Below are 19,009 nucleotides of genomic sequence, written 5' to 3'. Positions count from 1 at the left end.
CATTTAAGAAGTCCCAATACCAGCTGCACCTACTGAAAGGTATTGTTGCTTTTCTCACTTTCCCCCAGAAGCCCACTGTCTCAAGAGCTCTAGTTCTGTCTAGGCTGGAGTATTGTAACACCCTTTTTCTAAATCTTCCTGCCTCTACTCTTCGACAACTGCAACTTATCCAGAACAGAACTGCAAGACTTGTCCTTGGCCTTAAGCCAAGGGATGATATATCTCCAGTCCTGAAATCTCTGAACTGGTTCTAATTGGTAGCTGCAAGGATCAAATTCAAGACCCTATGGATTATTAACAAGGCTTTCTGGTGCCAGAGACCACACTACATGCAACGTTATGTTCCTAAGAATTTTTCTTCTTGAACCCTTCGCTCATTCAGCTCCAACTCTCTGAGGGTTAGACGCTTCTCTAGATAGAGCCTGGGGGGCTAAACTTCTCTCCTCAGCAGGTGAGTCCCTCTGCCAGAGCTTCACTGCCTCTCTCAAACTTGAGCAGGAACACCTCAGGTTCCAGAATTAATTGAAGACTTTCCTTTATACTCCTGCTTTCTCTCTCTCTCTCTCTCTCTCTCTCTCTCTCTCTCCTGCTAATGTTCTTGTCATCTAAACCTTATGGGGACCAGGTTCCCTAATGACCAGTAGCCCCCTGCACTGTGCCCCGGCCCAACACGCACTATGGACTGTATCTGGAACCCCATGATGTCATGCCTATTTGCACTTAGTTGGAGCTGGCCACTTCGGCGTCACTTACTGGAGGTTGCTTATTGCACTCTCCCCATTCTGTCCCCCTGGCACTTTGCTCTGAATCTCTGCTGGGGAAACACTTCTCATAGCCGAGAGCTGGGGCAGATCACTATTTATCTATAGAAAAATCTGTGCCTCTGTGTACCGCGCCTGAGGTTATCTTTGAGAGACAACGTAAATGTATTGGGAACAGGCGCCTTGATACCCATAAAGTGGAAGTAAATATTGTAACATGTGGTTTACTTGAAATATGTAGTTGTTTTTTGGTACACTGATTGGAAGTAATATTGTTAATTTTGTGGCACATGTTTCCAAAAACGAAACTGACCTGGGCACTCTGTGAACGCTGCATGTGTCAAAAATGTGCAAAGAAATTATAAGGTTTATTATATTGAAAGCTGATATCTCTGTCAGGACTTGATGGTCGTGTAGACAATGATACTTCCGTCCCCAAGTACCACACAAGCAGACAATAATTATACTGCCCGTGCAATCCTTGAGGCCACAGGTGATGAATGCCATTGGCTGGAACCAGGAACGCCGGAATGATGCCCCCCTGACCACTGCAAGGCAAACACTTACGTTAAACAATGAACACAATCTCAACCAGAGTAAACAATGTACCTACAATGGAGCTTACCCAGTATAGATGGCAGAAAACCCAAAATGAGGTGTAAGGAAATGGGGTCTGAGGCAGCCGGCAGAGGTTGATGATAGAGGGCACTCGGCTGGATGTCGTCACCACCTGATGCAGGATACTTAGAACCATGAGCCAACAAGGCAGGGGAATCCAGAAACAAATCCGAGGAACAGTCTGAGGTCAAAAAGGCGGAATGACTGGTTAAAGCAGAAGGGCAATCCAAAAGGCAGTCCAGCGGAAAAAGGCTGTGGTCGAGTCCGGAGAAGCACAAGATCCAAGCAGCAGTACCAAGGGGAGATCCAGAAGCAGAATCCAAAAGCAGTCCGTGGTCGATATAACAAGAAACAAACAATCCGTAGTACGTCGAACAGTGATGAACAGGATCAGCTGTGAAGCGCTGAATTGCAGTCCGCGCGTTGCTTTTGAACGCAACAGAAACCACATGATCAGGTCACGTGACCGTGCTCCGGGACACGTGACCAAAGTATTAAGTCGTTCCTTGTTGCGCGACGGACGCTCAGCGTCTCAGTGGTCACGTGAGGCGCTGTGTGATGCATCCAAGGAATTCCCATGATGTCGGCGCTGCAGGCGCTGCAGGAAACCTGTGGCAAGCCTCCATGGCGCTCACCAGTGCAGATAAGGAGAACCTGATGGATGCAGATGTTTTGGCCGCCAATCTTTGCCAACCTCTCGCCGGCAGACCTGTAGGGGTATGCGGGCCCTAACCTGTGTGGGCTATTTGTTGTGTGTCAGAAGTAGAGGCTGAGGGCAGTACTAACGGGGCCGTGACAGAGCCCCCCCTCAAAGGCCCATGACCACGTGGGCTAGAAGGGTACTCCCTATGGAACCGAGCCACCAATAAAGGAGCATGAACATCAGAAGAGGGGACCCAGGATCGCTCTTCAGGCCCATAACCCAACCAGTCCACTAAGTAGTGTAGACGGCCTCTAAAAACATGGGAACCCAGAATGGCGCTAACCTCGTACTCATCTTGGGAAACCACTGAGACAGGGCCAGGAGTGGACATAATGCGAGTAGGGCCAGGACAAGGCTTGAGTAGAGAATTATGGAATACAGGGTGCAACCTCCATGAGACTGGAACACTGAGGTGATAGGCTACCGGATTCAGGGCCTTAGAGACCCTATACGGGCCAACAAAACGAGGCAACAATTTACGGCACCCTGGTATACGTAAGTGGCGTGTAGAGAGCCAAACCCGGCATCCGTCCTCTTTCTGTTAGCGGCAGTCCTCATTGAAGCATGGGCTTCCTGGAGATGGATGAGGGTCTGGGCATGGACGAATGCAAGATCCCGGGCACAATCATTAGCAGCAGGGGGACCGGTAAGGGCAAAATCAGGAAAGGGCAGGGTACGTGGGTGCTGGCCATAAAGTGAGTAAAACGGGCAGAAACCAGTAGATGAATGTAAGGCATTGTTATATGCAAACTCCGCAAGATGGAGTGAGTTAAACCAGGTGTATTGGAATTGCAGAGTCAAACAGCGTAAGTATTGTTCCAATGCCTGATTCACCCTTTCAGTTTGGCCGTCACTCTCGGGATGGTAAGCAGAGGAGAAGTGTGCATCAATGCCCAATAGTTTGGTAAGGGCCACCCAAAAACGAGACGTGAACTTCGAGCCACGGTCTGACACAATGACATAAGGTAAACCGAACAGACAAAATACGGACTTAAAGAACATCCGAGCCAAAGAGGGAGCAGAAGGGATGCCTATACAAGGTACGAAGCGGGCCATTTTTGTATACGAGTCGACAACAACCCATATAGTATCGTAACCTTGTATGCGAGGTAAGTCCGTGATTAAGTCCATCGAGACCGTATGCCAAGGTTTCGGGGAAATGGGTAACGGCTGTAGCAATCCCAGAGGGCGACCCCTCCGTGTTTTGCATTGTGCGCATATTGAGCATGTGTTCACGTACGTTTCCACGTCTCCCCGCATCGATGACCACCAGCACCAGCGTTTCAACAACTCCAGAGTGCGTTGCTGTCCTGGATGGCCATTAATAAGGTCATTGTGGGACCAATCCAGGGCTTGGTTGCGGTTGTCACTGGTGGGCAAGAGCAGTTTCCCTTGAACAAAAGGTAACCCTTCCTGAAAAACCGGATCCCAATCGGTCATGGCTTGGGGGTGGTGTACTACCCATTGGCGTATAGCCGTTAACATAGATGGTGGTGGAGAGCATGCACATACAACGTACCCTTTACCCAAGAGCGTATCAGGGTAAAATAGAAGAGGAACCACCCCAGGCGAACAGGACAAGGCATCCACTTTACCGTGAACCACCCCATGTCTGTGTTTGACAAGGAAATCATAAGCGGCAAAGAAAAGGTGCCAACGGACCTGTCGGCTATTTACGCACTTTAGTGATGCCAGATCCTGCAGGTTCTTGTGGTCTGTGAAAATGACAGTCTGGTGTTTTGCCCCCAGGAGGTGGTGTCTCCAGACTTGGAAAGCATCTCTAATGGCTAGGAGTTCCTTTTTAGTGACCGTATAATGTGTTTCAGCTGGTGTGAATTTCCTGGAATGGTAAGCCACCGGGTGTAGTGCACCGGTGGATGGACATGGCTGGGACAGGACAGCACCTAGTGCAAACGAGGATGCATCAACTTCTACAACAAAAGGGAGCTCCGGAACTGGATGTTGTAGGACTGGACCCGTGGTAAACGAGGTTTTAAGGGTGTCAAAAGCCATTTGTTGTTCTGTAGTTCATTCAAAGGATACCTGAGGACTGGTCAAGGTGGTTAAGGGAGCCACAATGGAGGAGAAATTAGCGATGAATCGCCGGTAAAAGTCTGCAAAACCTAAAAAGGATTCTAATTGCTTCAGCGTGACAGGGACCGGCCAGTCAGTAATGGCTTGGACTTTGGATCGGTTCATTGTCAGCCCCCCAGGTGAGATGTGAAACCCAAGAAATTCAACCTCCTTTGTGTGAACCATACACTTCTCGGGTTTAGCATATAGAGAGTTCTTCCTGAGTCATGTAAGTACTTCTCTGACGTGAAGGATGTGTTCAGTAAGTGTATGAGAGAACACCAATATATCGTCTAGGTATACCACGACATAGGTGTCCAAGATGTCGCTAAATATATCGTTTATGAAACGCTGAAAGGTAGCTGAGGCATTGCATAAGCCAAAGGGCATCACCGTAAATTCGTACAATCCCTGTCGAGAGCAGAAAGCCGTTTTCCATTAATCGCCAGAGCGCATACGAATTAGGTTATATGCCCAACGGAAGTCCAACTTGGTATATATTGAAGCCTTGGTCAGTTTGTCTAACAAAGTCGAGATGAGCGGGACGGGGTAGCGGTTCTTTATGGTGACTGCATTTAGCCGCCTGTAGTCCACACAGGGACGAAGATCCCCTTCCTTCTTGGGAACGAAAAATATGGGGCTAACCGCGGGTGAGGTGGAAGGCCTAATATGATCCAGATGCAGAGCGTGGTGTATATATTCCTTCAGAGCCGTCTCTTCTGATGGCGTCAAAGAATAGATATGGCCCTTGGGAACCAATGCCCCTTCAACCAGATTGATGGGGCAATCGTATGGTCTGTGAGGGGGCAAGACCTCGGCAGATGCTTTATCGAATACCACCTGAAAATCATTGTACTCTGAGGGCACTCCAGATATAGTAGCTCCCACTGTATGTGTTGTCTCAGAAGGACCACCCTCCCCTATAGAAACCTAATGCAGCCCCCCAAGTTCCCTTGCAGGGTTGGTAACGCCTTCTTCCTCCAGTAAACAAAAGTGCTGACACACCTCAGATTCGAAAGAGACCTGTCTAGTACCCCAGTCTATGAAAGGGTTATGACTTTTTAACCAGGGAAGGCCCAGGATTATTCCGAACTGTGGAGTCGAGATAAGATCGAAAGACAACAGTTCCTTGTGGTTACCCTGGATGATCACGTCCATCTGAGCGGTCTGTTGTTTAATTGGACCGGAGACGAGGGAGGACCCGTCAACAGTCTGGACTGGCGCTGGATGTGTTTTGGTTACCAACGGGAGATTCATGGATTTGGCCAAAGAGATATCGATGAAACAACCGGTGGCCCCCGAATCGATAACAATATGGACTGAGTGTGAGCAATCCTTAGCCGGATGGAGTACCGCCTGGACGACAATTGGTCTCTCAGGGCCGAAGGTAGGAACCTTCCCGGGGTTGTGAATCAAGCTCGTCTTGTCCCCCGTACTCCAGGACGAGCTTTCGGAAATCCCCAGTTCTTATTCTTTGGGCGTCGTGGGCACTCTTTGACATATGTCCGTTGAGACCACAGTAGAAACATGCATTATCAGTTCTCTGGCGTTCCCTTTCAGTTTGGGTGATGGTGCTTCGTAATCCTCCTATTTGCATGGGTTCACCCGCATTATTTAGGGAGGGAGGAGGTGGATTGGCTGAGAAGCCTGTCTCTGCACGACATTGAGACCTCCAAGCGTCTACCTGAAGTGCTAGATCTACCAGATCAGAGTAGGTGGCTGGGAGTGAAGGGACTACTGAAAGGGCGTCCTTCATAGTATTGCACAGACCCCTGTAGAACACCACGGCTTTCTTATTTTCAGGCCATGAAGTCTCTGATGACAACTGGTTAAAACGCGTGATGTATTCTATTAGGGTCTGTCTTCCTTGCGCAAGATCCAATAGCTCCAAATCCCGAGACTGGGCTTTATACCTGGTATCAAAAACCTTAGCCATCTCGTTCACCAGAAGGTCAAAATCATAAAGAACAGGGTGATCGTTCTCAAGGAAGGGGTTAGCCCAGGTAGCGGCAATTCCTGTCAGGTGATAGAGTAGAAATGCAGCCTTGGTAGTAGAGTCATGGAATACCTAGGGATGACAAAGAAAATGGAGCTTACACTGGTTGATAAAGGTACAATATTTCCTGGAGTCGCCCTGGTATTTCTCAAGAGCTGCTAGAGGGAATGGGGTAGGTAATACCACAGGTGTCGGTGGTGTAGGAGGTGCGGAAGGACCCGGGGTTGGAGGTGTAAGTTCACCGAATTCAGCATCAGCCGGTAAGGGGTTGCAGGCACTTTGTATAGAATCTAAGCGATGGTGTATTGCAGTTGTAGCAGCCGCCATTTCTGTTCTAAGGGACGCAACAGCTTGCATTAGAGCAGTCACGGGGTCCCCGGCAGTGGGTTCCATCGTCTGGACGACCATAAAAGGGGCTTCACAGTCTGTCAGGACTTGATGGTCGTGTAAACGATGATACCTCCGTCCCCAAGTACCACACAAGCAGACAATAATTATACTGCCCGTGCGATACTTGAGGCCACAGGTGATGAATGCCGTTGGCTGGAACCAGGAACGCCGGAATGATGCCCCCCTGACCACTGCAAGGTAAACACTTACGTTAAACAATGCACACAATCTCAACCAGTGTAAACAATGTACCTACAATGGAGCTTACCCAGTATAAATGGCAGAAAACCCAAAATGAGGTGTAAGGAAATGGGGTCTGAGGCAGCCGGCAGAGGTTGATGATAGAGGGCACTCGGCTGGATGTCGTCACCACCTGATGAAGGATACTTAGAACTATGAGCCAACAAGGCAGGGGAATCCAGAAACAAATCCGAGGAACAGTCCGAGGTCAAAAAGGCGGAATGACTGGTTAAAGCAGAAGGGCAATCCAAAAGGCAGTCCAGGGGAAAAAGGCTGTGGTCGAGTCCGGAGAAGTACAAGATCCAAGCAGCAGTACCAAGAGGAGATCCAGAAGCAGAATCCAAAAGCAGTCCGTGGTCGATATAACAAGAAACAAACAATCTGCAGTACACCGAACAGTGATGAACAGGATCAGCTGTGAAGCGCTGAATTGCAGTCTGCGCGTTGCTTTTGAACGCAGCAGACACCACATGATCAGGTCACGTGACTGCGCTCCGTATTAAGTAGTTCCTTGTTGCGCGACAGACGCTCAGCGTCTCAGTGGTCACGTGAGGCGCTGTGTGGTGCATCCGAGGAATTCCCATGATGTCGGCGCTGCAGGCGCTGCAGGAAACCTGTGGCAAGCCTCCATGGCGCTCCCCAGCGCAGATACGGAGAACGTGGTGGATGCAGATGTTTTGGCCGGCGATCATTGCCAACCTCTCGCCAGCAGACCTGCAGGGGTATGCGGGACCAAACCTGTGTGGGTGTTTGTTGTATGTCAGAAGTAGAGGCTGAGGGCGGTACTAACGGGGGCGTGACAATCGCAAAGTACATTTTCTATTTTAGAAAAGTGTGTTTTGAAGCGGTTGGTCCTCCACTACATCAGAAGAATGGATTAAAAAAACTCAATGTAAGAAAGATTTTAAATAATATGTATTGAAGTGGGGATTCAAAGTGTGCTGTGTGCCAATTGATGAACATTCTGATGGATGAATGTTAAATTTGACGCAAAGAAAAGACATTGTATGTGTTAATTCTAACTTAAATGTTTAGCTAAAATAAGAATGTACTGTGTATATTTAACTATAAAGTTGTTACTGAAATATGTTTTTGTATTCTTGATATATAATACTGATGTGCGCTTGTCATGGGTACAGTCTACCGGCGATGGCTTCTTCAACAGTATTTAGACAATAAATATCAACAACAGATATGTGATAATCATCTGGGACATCACCAGACAACAATATGTCCTTTCGCAGTTGCAGTAGCAAGGAGCTACCTGGGACCATATAGAAACGTGTGGATGTGAACGTGTTGCATTTGTTTCAATTTTAAAGCACTTTTTTCTCCTCTGTAATGGAGCAGCATGTGCGTAGATTACTTATCGGCCATGGAACATCATTTTTGGCATGGTATCAAAGTAAGACAGACACAAGTGACCACAGTTCAAGGGGTTTATTGAATCTCATCAGGGGTGTGTAAATTGCCAATCTATACCTAAATCTAGGATGGGAGCAAGCTACGACCATAAAATAACAATAATACAGTCTTAGTGGAGTCTATTGAAATGAAAAGGGCCTATACTAAAAACAAAAAAAAAGATTGCCAATCCTTACCGCTATGCTACAAAACAGTGTGGAATAATGTTCAGAAAAAGAAATGTGTTCACAAAATGATAAATGTGAATGTTTAGGCCGTTGGCTTCCCTTCCCCATGTTTTTAGCATGGGACAAGGCAGGTCCCTCGAGCACAGCACACTCATGGGCTTCTCGGCACAAGGTTGCAATTCCTTTTATCAACATCAGGATCTTCTATTTTCAAGTCTCTTTTAATCAAAGTCTCTTGCTTCAGAGGGCCTGAAGCACCAAAACCAACAAAGAAAAGTTCCTTTCAAATCTTCAAGTCAGGGCACTTTTCTATTCGCCTTGGACCCCCTCAGCCGGGCTCAGATCCTTCTTTCACAATTAGTCTCCCTCAGCAAGGTTCAGACCAACTTTAAATTGCAGGCATCCCTCAGTCGGGGTCACAATTACCACAACAATATCTTGAGTTTTACTGTTCACCCTGGAACCCCCTCTTCTGGGCTCAGATCCCCTTCTTACCAATTAGTCCCCCTCTCCTGGGCTCAGACCATTTTCAGTTTGTAGACAATCAAAGGTTTTCGAATGTGCACAGGATTTAACTTAACCCACTGCAGGACCCCTTCAATTTCACCATTCAATATTTACACGCTCTGGGGGTACCAAACAGATAACTTCGAATGAGAACCAACGTGGCGCTGGGCCACACTGTATCTGGCACCTGTTTCATTTCATAAAGTTCATTCTCATATGAGTCATGTTTCCTCATAAAGTGTTGCCACTTGCAACGCTGAGCATAACACACTCCGGTCTGCTATCAGTCTCTCCGACTCACTGGCTGTGCTAAATTCACTGGCACTTTGTTGTTGCAGCCAAAGACAGTACCATAGCGGCAATCACTTCTCCCCGCCTTGGCTATCAATGTGGGAGGGTTGTGTGTAGCTTCTACACACATTGCACTGTTGTTCAGCTGTAATTCAGATTCTTATGTTTCCTTTCCTTGAGGCCTCTTGAAAGTTGTGGTCCTTCTCCGAAAAGGTCAAGGGTAGTCCCCTCATTGCAGCCCTCTCTGGTTTCACTGCCTTTCTCCTCGGTTGACACTGCCATCTCGGAATTGGTGCTTTCTCATGCATTTTGCCTTGCTCAGAGTGTGCTTTAGTGTCCCCCCTTTTATCCATGTTGGGAAGTGTGATGGAAGTCAAGTGTGTGTGTGAGTATCAGTAATTACCTGACTCTGCCTAATTCTTGTGTTGGGACATGTCAGGTATACAGTTCTGGTGTTAGTCCATTGTGGCTCACAATGAACTGTTCATGAGAAAGTGTTTTTGTCAGGAAAGGTGGGGGGTTGGGCTTCCCAGTATCCTATCTATTAGGATGGGGAAAAGGTGTTACAGGGACGTTGATAGTGTCCCACTACCACTCCCCGAACCCACTCATCCCGGTGATCCTCCTGCACTGGTCCACCTCCAGGAACTGGATCCAATAGCAATAGCTGTGCCCTGGCCACATGGATGACAGTTCCCTGAGTACTATGAATTTGGAATTTGGAATTTTGAAGCATTTATATTGCGCACACAACGAACTGAATCGAATCCTGGGGCAGATGGAATTTTAACTTGCATAAGCAGGGAATCAGTCGGTTACTAATAACCAACCACAGAAGTTACCAATAAGAGCCAGGGAGGGGCATAAAAGCTATGTAAATAGGTATGTCTTTAGACCTGCTCTAAAGGTCAGTAAGGAGTTTTCCCTTCTTAATTTCAAAGGCAAGCTATTCCATAGCCTGGGGCCAGCAACTGAAAAACTGTGATCACCGCTTGCACACAGTTTGACCTAGGAAGAGTGAGCAAGTATTGATCCTCTGATCTTAAAGCCTGAGTGGGGTGGTACCTCTTTAGTGTGTTTTCTAGATAAATTAGTTTCAATCCATTTAATCATTTAAATACTAAACACCCGATCTTGAATTTAATGTGGTCCTCCACCGTTAGCCACTGAAGAGAACAATGCAAGCCCGAGGTTTTGGTGTTTTTAGATACCCCAAACACCAGTCAAACACTGGAATTTTGCGCCTTTTGTAGGTGATAGATCTGCTTGGCCTCAGCGCTGGCCAAAAGTCCATTACAATAGTCTAATTTGGAGTTGACCAGAGCTCAGACCACCAAGGCATGATCCGTGTCTGGTATATATGGAAGAGCCTGATGAAGAAAACAAATGTTATAGAAAACTGACTGTACTGTCACGGACACCTGGCCACTACAGCCCATGTCCCTCTGCCATACACAACCCACTATCTGGTGAGAGACCTTCAGGTTTCTCACACTATGAACTGGGTTCCAAAAAGTTAACCGTGTTTTTGTGGACTTAATTGAATGTTTTCCTCATTGTGTCAAAATGAAAAGTACGTGTTATTGTCCCGACTATTGCTGTTTTTTTCAAAATAAAATGTTTCTATCGTTTTCATAAAAAGATAAAGGAAGTTTTTCTCCTGGCTATCTTGCTTCAGTGGTTGAAATAATCGTTTTAACACTGTAGTTAATGCGATACAGGATTCGCTTTTATTAGTGATAGTGTTGGATTGTTTTTCACATTACATTGATAAGCGTCATATACACTTAAAGGAAATTGTGTGCCTTGTTTGTCAGCAGACACGTGTTTCGACCCGAAGGGTCTTTATCAAGGGTATTGTCAACATTTTTGAGCCCCCCGTGGGGTCCTGGTTCTGGTATGGGTGCTGTCCTGTTGACAGGCGTGGCTCCTGTTGGGCCGTTGTATGCGTCTGCAATCCTAGGTCCGTTGTGGCTCCTCCTTCAGAGCGCACAATTGCCTTTATGTGTATATGACGCTTATTAATGTAATGTGAAAAACAATCCAACACTATCACTAATAAAAGCGAATCCTGTATCGCATTAACTACAGTGTTAAAACGATTATTTCATCCACTGAAGCAAGATAGCCAGGAGAAAAACTTCCTTTATCTACTTAACAACTTGGAGTACTGGCTAGACCCCAACAGCTCCTGTGATCTTGCAACGCCAGAACAATTTATTAGTCTCGGACAATAGTGGAGCCTAGCACAGGCTGTTTCGATACCTAGAGCCAACCCTGATCCTATCATTTTCATGAAAAGAAATACAAGTTTTGTGTTTGTTGTGGATGTGTGTGTTTAAGTTCCTCGTTCTGTGTTAGATAACCTTATGATGTTTGTGATGACAGGGTGCATTCACAACAGTGGTAAAGAACTGCCACACCTATGATTCTCTCTGGGTGCTAGAGAAGACACTTCCTCTACCTCATCTTCTTGTTTCTCTTCATTGTCTTTTGAAGTACTGTGATTTTTTTGTTCTGTAGGTCCTCCAGCTGTTGGTGGTGTTAACTCTTGGGGATGAGGGATGGCAATTACTGATGTCATTTGTAAGATAAATAGGAGTTGTACTAATATTCTCCTAAGTATGTGTTCTGAGCTAGATTGTTAATGGGCAATGGGTAAAAATAGGTGTAGGAGCCGTGCAAGGGTACATTTTGATCTTCAAAGTTCCTAGATCAGCAGAAAACACAGTTCCGACCTGTTCGGGAAGCAAGGATCCATCCGCAAAGTGCTGACGCATTCGCGGACATGCCATCATGCTGCCTGTGAAGGTGTGGTCACGTGATGCTGCCCGGGAAGTCCCGGTGATGTCAGACATTCGCGAATGTCGGCGCACACAAAACCAGTCAAAAAGTTGCAAAAAAAGTATACAAGTGTTAAAAATGGTGCTAGAAGGTGATGAATGGCAGAGTTTTAAGGGGGCGTTTTGTAAATTGGACACTCATTTTGCCATATTGGGGTAAGTATGATGTTAGTGAGTTGTAGGAAATTAAGGGTACACTGGTGAAAACCCTTGAAATTCACAGAAACAACTTTACTTAAAGGGAGGTTATGGTTAAGTTGCAATAATAAAAACCTGGGAAATTCAAGGCAAAACTTTTGTTAAAGGGATGTTATGGTTACAAGTAAACTGAAAAACCTCAGAAATTTGCCAGTTATGTTAAGCTAAGCAATCATAACTCACGTCACCACTGCGCACTGCTAAGGTTAACACCCAGGACATAACATTACATATATGAATGAGCTGGAGTCTGGCAGAGTCTGAGGAGTGTAAGGAGTGGAGTCTGCTTTCCTGGATTCCTTGCCTCAACTCTTCTGTGTCTATCACACTGGGCCTGTTTTGCTACTAAAACTGTTTCCCCCTGTGGAGCGGGCGCGGAATCTGGCAGAGTCTGGCAGAGTCTGAGGAGTGTAAGGAGTGTAAGGAGTGGAGTCTGCTTTCCTGGATACCTTGCCTCAATGCTTCTGTGTCTATCACACTGGGCGTGTTTTGCTACTAAAACTGTTTCCCCCCGCGGAGCTGGCGCGGAGTCTGGTAGAGTCTGAGGAGTCCGAGGGAGTCTGTGGAGTACTGGAGTACTGGAGTACTGGACAGTTGTGATCTCTTCCTCCTTCTCTGACTTGCCTCATTTGGCTTCATACGTGGATTACAGCCTCTTGTCCCTCCTTCCTCTTCCCTCCTACCTTACATTTTCATTTTCCTTTTTACTTTCCCCCTCCCTTTCTACTCCTTTCACTCCTTTCCTTTTATCCGTTTCCTCTTCCCTCCCCTTTCTCCTCTCCCTCTCTCTCTCTCCTTTGCCCCCTCTTTCTTCTTTTTTGTCCCGTCCCTTCTCTTTGCTGTCGCCGCCTCCCCCTCTGGCCTCCTCCCTCCCCTTTTTCCCTTTCCCTTCCTTCCCTCCTCGGCTGCCCCATGTACCTGTGTGCTCTGCTGCTGGCGGCCGGCTTTCCCGTCCGGTTCGCCTTTGGCGCCTTTGGCGTGATTCCGTGGAGGAATGAGAGACGCTTCCAAACTGGCGTCGTTCTCAAAAACATGCGCCCAATGAAAACTTGAAGCCGCCTCTTCGGGGACCCAGAGAACCTCATCCGAGTGCATTTCCGAATGCACCGCATCGGCGTCCGCTCCATTGCAGCTGCCTCAAGTAAGTGATTACATGGCGTGCACGCCTCATGAGGATGACATTATTTTGATTAGCACAGTGGCTGTAAATGACAACAACTTGCACAAATCACCCCGAGCAAATGGGTCCGTCAATGTAAACTGCCCGCTCTTTATACGTCAGCTGAAAGTATTCATTCAGCCCTGCTCTTGGGTTCTGTTGTCAGTGAGTCAGTGATTCTCCCACCTCGGCTGTGCTTGAGTCCCATGACGTTGCGCCCCTGCGTGATCTCGTTTGGGGTTCATTAAACAGACACGCTCCTGCACTAGCTGACATTGGGGGTGCGAACGACTCTCATGACAACGCGGGAGGTGTGGACGAAAGGGGCGCTTCACTCATGGTGAATGTTTCAAACGTACGTCTAAGTACGAACAGTTGTCTAAATTCAGGCTCCCCGCATGCTCGTTTCTTTAGCACGGTGGAAAATCTTGCACCATCGCCACTGAGCAGCACAGGAGGCGTGACGGCTCTAGAGGATGTGGACAATGTGTTTTGCCCCTCGCATGACCAGCTGGAATTAAGGGTGCTCAAATCACCAAGTGTTGCTCACACACAGCTGCCATTAGTTGCAACAGTGGCACAGCGAGTAGAGCGCCCGCTTTGACACCCGTGCAGAGCCTGTTAACGCAGGTTCGAATCCCGGCGGGGCCAAACTCAGCCTTTCATCCTTCCGAGGTCGATAAATGAGCACCACACACCGTGGGTAATAATAAGCAGCGCTCAGATACCTGAGGGTTTGTAGCGCTATATAAAAGCCTAATTATTATTATTATTATTATTTAACAGAATGTAAAGTGTCATACTGCATAGAAAACATAAGAAATTCACTGGATGTGGTAAATAAAGTTCTGTTTGACCTCACACGGTTAAACAAAGAAAGGACTTTATCTAACTCTAATAAAATCTCTGCTGCTGTGTTAGAGTCACCCATTGAACCGCCTGTAAATTTAAACCTGAATGTGGAAAAGTTCCAACAAGTGACAATCACGGACGCAACGCCTTTTCTCAAACGAAGGAGAGTCGACTCAAGCTTTTCTCCCAACATCAGATGCTCACAGGAAAAAAAAAATGGTGAACCCAAAGTCCACAAACTCAGCAAACTCTTTAAGTGAAGAAATGATGCAAGACAGAAATGCATCTGTCGTTACGTCATCGGAGACATCATCTTCTGAGTCATCCATAATGGAACGGCCTTTCCCAAAGATCAGACAGCCGGCTCACCACCAGAGGCGACGCATCCATTATGAGACTGTGCATGATGACTTAACAAGAAAAGCGCAACACTCAAAAGACTTGCAAGCTACCATAATATTGTCCATGTCAATCTCAATGGCACCTTTCATTAAGATGTATGAACAGCTTAATTAGAATATTAAAGACCTCTTCTATGAACATTAAACTCCTGTCTTTTGAAAATACATGTAGCGCCCAGAAGGAGGCCCTACATCGGATGACCAAGAAGACTGATTGGGCCTTGGATACAATGGCAGCGTTTACTAAAAAAACTAACTTGGACAAAGAATTGCTAGGAGAAGTAGCCAAAGAACTACTGAACATCTTTCAAAAAAAAAAGAGGAAAAACTTTTGTGTGCTAAATGCATATGTGCTGATTGTCACTCTTCTTCACCGTCAACCCAAGCAAATCCTGCTAATAAGACCATGCCAGCAGTCACACCGAACAAAGATTCAGAGAAGTCAGGGAAGTCTCCCTTGAAACAGGTCTCAAATAAAGACAGTGGTAAGCCCGAGTGCTCGCCCACAGATGAAGTAATTCTGATCCAAGATAAGTCATTACCAACTGAACCGACCGTAAAACTAGTTGACATCTTGATACCTGTTGCTGAAAAAGAAGTGAGAGCCCCTAAGTCATTGAAAGTTCACACACCGCTGACTGAGAATCAGCAACCTTCTCAATTCAGTACAATCTTAAAAGAGAGCCAAGCCGCAGGGAACTTGGCCTTGCAAGATCCTCAAATAGCCTCAACATCCAACTCCTGCCTAAATCCTCAGAGCTCTAATACATTCAACTTGCCCTCAATGAGGGATGGCAATGACAAGATACCTAATTTATATGACATATTAAAAAAACTAGTAAATACTCAAGACCAGCATTTAATACAACCTCAAGTGATGAGTGTGAGTCTGAAAAAAATCTAAAAATCAACCTCTAAAGAGAAAAAAACAAGGAATTGACTCGCGCAAATTTTTACGTAACATTAAAACAGTAAATGTGACTTTAAACAAAACAGTCGTAAAGGAAAAAAGCGATAAATTGAAAACAGCTGTAAAGGAAGGACCTCTAGTGGATATTGAAGCTCCGACTGTCATCCAAAGTTCCAGCGACACTTCTGTGGACCTGTTGAACATGTCAATTTATGAGGATGTTGATATTGTTGATCCAACTGAAGACGATTCATCGACAGAACCTACTGTAACTGAACCTCAAGACAATCTAAGACTTAAGGGAGTAAGTGCTGACAAAGGGCTACCTCTTGACAACATAGGCGCAAATCTTGTTGAATTGCAACAACCCAAGCCTAAGAACAATGATGATAAAATTGAACCAGCGACCACGAATCAGCCTGAGAAGGGCGTGCCGAGAGAAATAAAGAGCCTACCTCCATCTAACATACCAAGAAGAGTGTGTCAAGTTATACATCATCCAACTACACCACAAGAAGATCGTCCCCAACTTCCCACAACGTTCATGACGCTTGATGAGAAAAGAAAGAAGCTGACCACCTCTTCATTTTTGAAGTATAAAGCCACTGGCGTACCAAATGAACACCTTAAGGACTCCAACAATAGAAAGGCACAAGGGAGTGAGGGCTTGTGGTGGAATGCTCGACACGACACATGTAAACTAGTCGACATTACACAAGCCTCTATGAACAATCAACCCATCTCATCTGAAACTAAGAGAATCACGCCCCAATCAACTGTAGGAACGAAGGCTAATTTGGCTACACAAAAAACACAGCAATTGCATCAAGTACTACTAGAACGCATTGAATCCTCAGATGATCTAATTTTGAACCGCCACAATGTACTGTGGTTATGTCATCTTGTGCCTACACTTAGGGCGATTGAATCTGAGGACCTGAAAGTGGTGGAATTCTTCAATGAAAATAAAAATGACGCTGTGATTTTACATGTCCAATCTAAATTGATTGTGGAAACCTTGCTGGAGGCTGGCCCAGTGTTGATGTCATTGGGATTTTACATCTCTAAAGTGGCAGACCGTTCTGTGTCTGGATCCACACGAAATGCATGTGAAGCCAAAAGGGCAAAACATGTATCAGTTAAAGATCTAGCTAATGCACAGTTTTCGACGACAGTTCTGAGTTCCGACAGTAAAAACTATGTCTCATCTGCAAATTCACAGTTGGAAGATATTATAAGGATAAGAATACAAGTGGCTCAAAGACCAAGCGCCGAACGCGATGGAACAGAGCTGGTCGCCAACTCAGAAATGCAAGCTAACGACTGGACCTGGGTTGCCGGAGCCCTGAATTCGAACCAAGATAAGTAATGCCAGGCCCATTGTGGTTTGAAGAACTACACAATGGGCTCCTGGAACACAAGAGGCTTCTTGCATCTTTTCTCGGCTGCTTGGACAGAAGACCTGGATATAATATGCTTACAAGAAACGTGGTTATCCGAAGTTCCAGGTATTGAAGGCTTTGAGACAGCTATCACTCCAGCCATAAAGAAAGCAAAGGGCAGACCCATGGCTGGCCTGCTATTGGCAGTGAAGAAAGCTTCCGAATTTAGGATCGATCGGTGAATATTTCTCCATATATTCAGGTTTCTGTGGTCAGCGCAACTCATTTTGATAATCTTCAGGTTCCTTTCCTTTATATCATAAACCTATACCGGAACCATTTGGCAACAGGTGGCACGACATTTATTGATCAAGTCTCAGCCACGATTGATGACTTGATTGACAAAGAGAATCCGGATGAGCTAATCATATGTGGTGATCTGAACATTGACTGCATTCGACTGCAAAACCGCGCCAGTGACAACAGGAAATTGACCATCCGACAAGTCCAGCTAGCAAATCAATGGTGTCTCGAGATGGACTTGCGTGGGCTCACAATGCTGAACAGAAACACAACCGGTGACATCCCAGCCCAAGCGACCTGGTGCAGAACTGAACAAAGTTTGATACTGGACTACATATTTGTATCAGAATCTATCCACATAAAGACCATCCACCTTGAAGTCATCAAAATGGCTCACAGTGATCATTATATGGTGAAGCTAAAACTCACCTACCATACCCAACGTGATCAAGAGTCTTGCCCACACGCCGTCAGAACCGATGCGTGCAGGCTTCGTCTTCATCTTCAAGATGACGAGGTAAACACAATCACCTCAGATTTTCAATCGACATTGCGAGCTGTTGAATATGAATACCTGTTGTCTCAATTCAAAGAACATAAAAACATCTCCAAACATGTGGATTTTAAGCCAAAGCATAAATTTGATCTTGAAATACCACAACGGAAAAGATTGATGCGACAAGAACTAAGAAAAGCTCAAAAAAATCTGAGCGATAACATCCTTGAGTGCAAAAGACTAATTAGACAAACTTACAAGAATTGGATAAAGTCGCAAAAGATCATTATGCTCCAAAATGACTCAGAACTTATGTTATCGAAAATGGCTAACAAAAACTCTGCTGATTTTTGGAAGCTGATAAATAACAGCTTAGCCCCACAAGATGCACTACAGTCAAATTCAGTTTCAGAGACTGAATGGGCGTCGTTCTATAATAACCTCTTTTGTAAGGATGAATCAATTGAGGCATGGAAAGCGCCAACACTGACTCACTGGGACCTAGTGTTCGAAAGAGATGACATTCTTCAAGTGATCAAAGGCGCTAATGCCTCTCGAGCTCCAGGACCGGACGGCCTCACAAATTATACCACTAAGCGACATCCTGAACAATGGGCCGACTTCTGTGTCACACTGTTTGGCAGAATATCCAAGTGTTGTACCACTCCGAAATCATGGAAGAGTGCTGTGATTGTTCCAATTTCCAAAAGAGGAGACAGAATGAACCCTAAAAATTATAGACCGATAGCCCTGCTTGACGTGCTGGGGAAATTCTACGTAACCCTCCTGCAACAAAAATTACTTCATTGGGCCAAAGAATCAAATCACGTGGACCCTAGACAAACAGGCTTTGTAAAGGGGGTAGGCTGTGGAGTGAACCTGTTACTACTAAATCTGCTGAAAATGGAAGCTCACGGAGCCAACACCAAAGTTTACTTAGACTTAATTGATCTTTCACATGCATTCAACAGCATAAATAGAGAACTGCTGTGGAAAAAACTGAATGCATGGAATTGTCGGCCCATCCTGCTAGCCGCCATTTGGGAGTTACACTCAAACACCATTATTAAGATCAGACTTGACAGAAAAGGCACGTTATCAGCTCCAATTAACACCTTTAAAGGTGTCAAACAGGGATGCCCTTTGGCATCTATAATTTTCAACTTGTTCATATCGGACATTATCAACATTTTTAATGGTGAAAATGTGTTTCCGGCAAAAATACATAGCACCTACATTAATTATCTGGCATACGCAGATTACCTTATCTTAATTGACCTCACACCAATAGGCC

Source organism: Ambystoma mexicanum, chromosome 1q (assembly GCF_040938575.1).
Source record: "Ambystoma mexicanum isolate Mex_15411 chromosome 1q, UKY_AmexF1_1, whole genome shotgun sequence".
Taxonomy (NCBI): Eukaryota; Metazoa; Chordata; class Amphibia; order Caudata; family Ambystomatidae; genus Ambystoma; species Ambystoma mexicanum.
The sequence above is the reverse complement of the archived record's forward strand: the minus strand, read 5'-3'. Positions refer to the sequence as shown.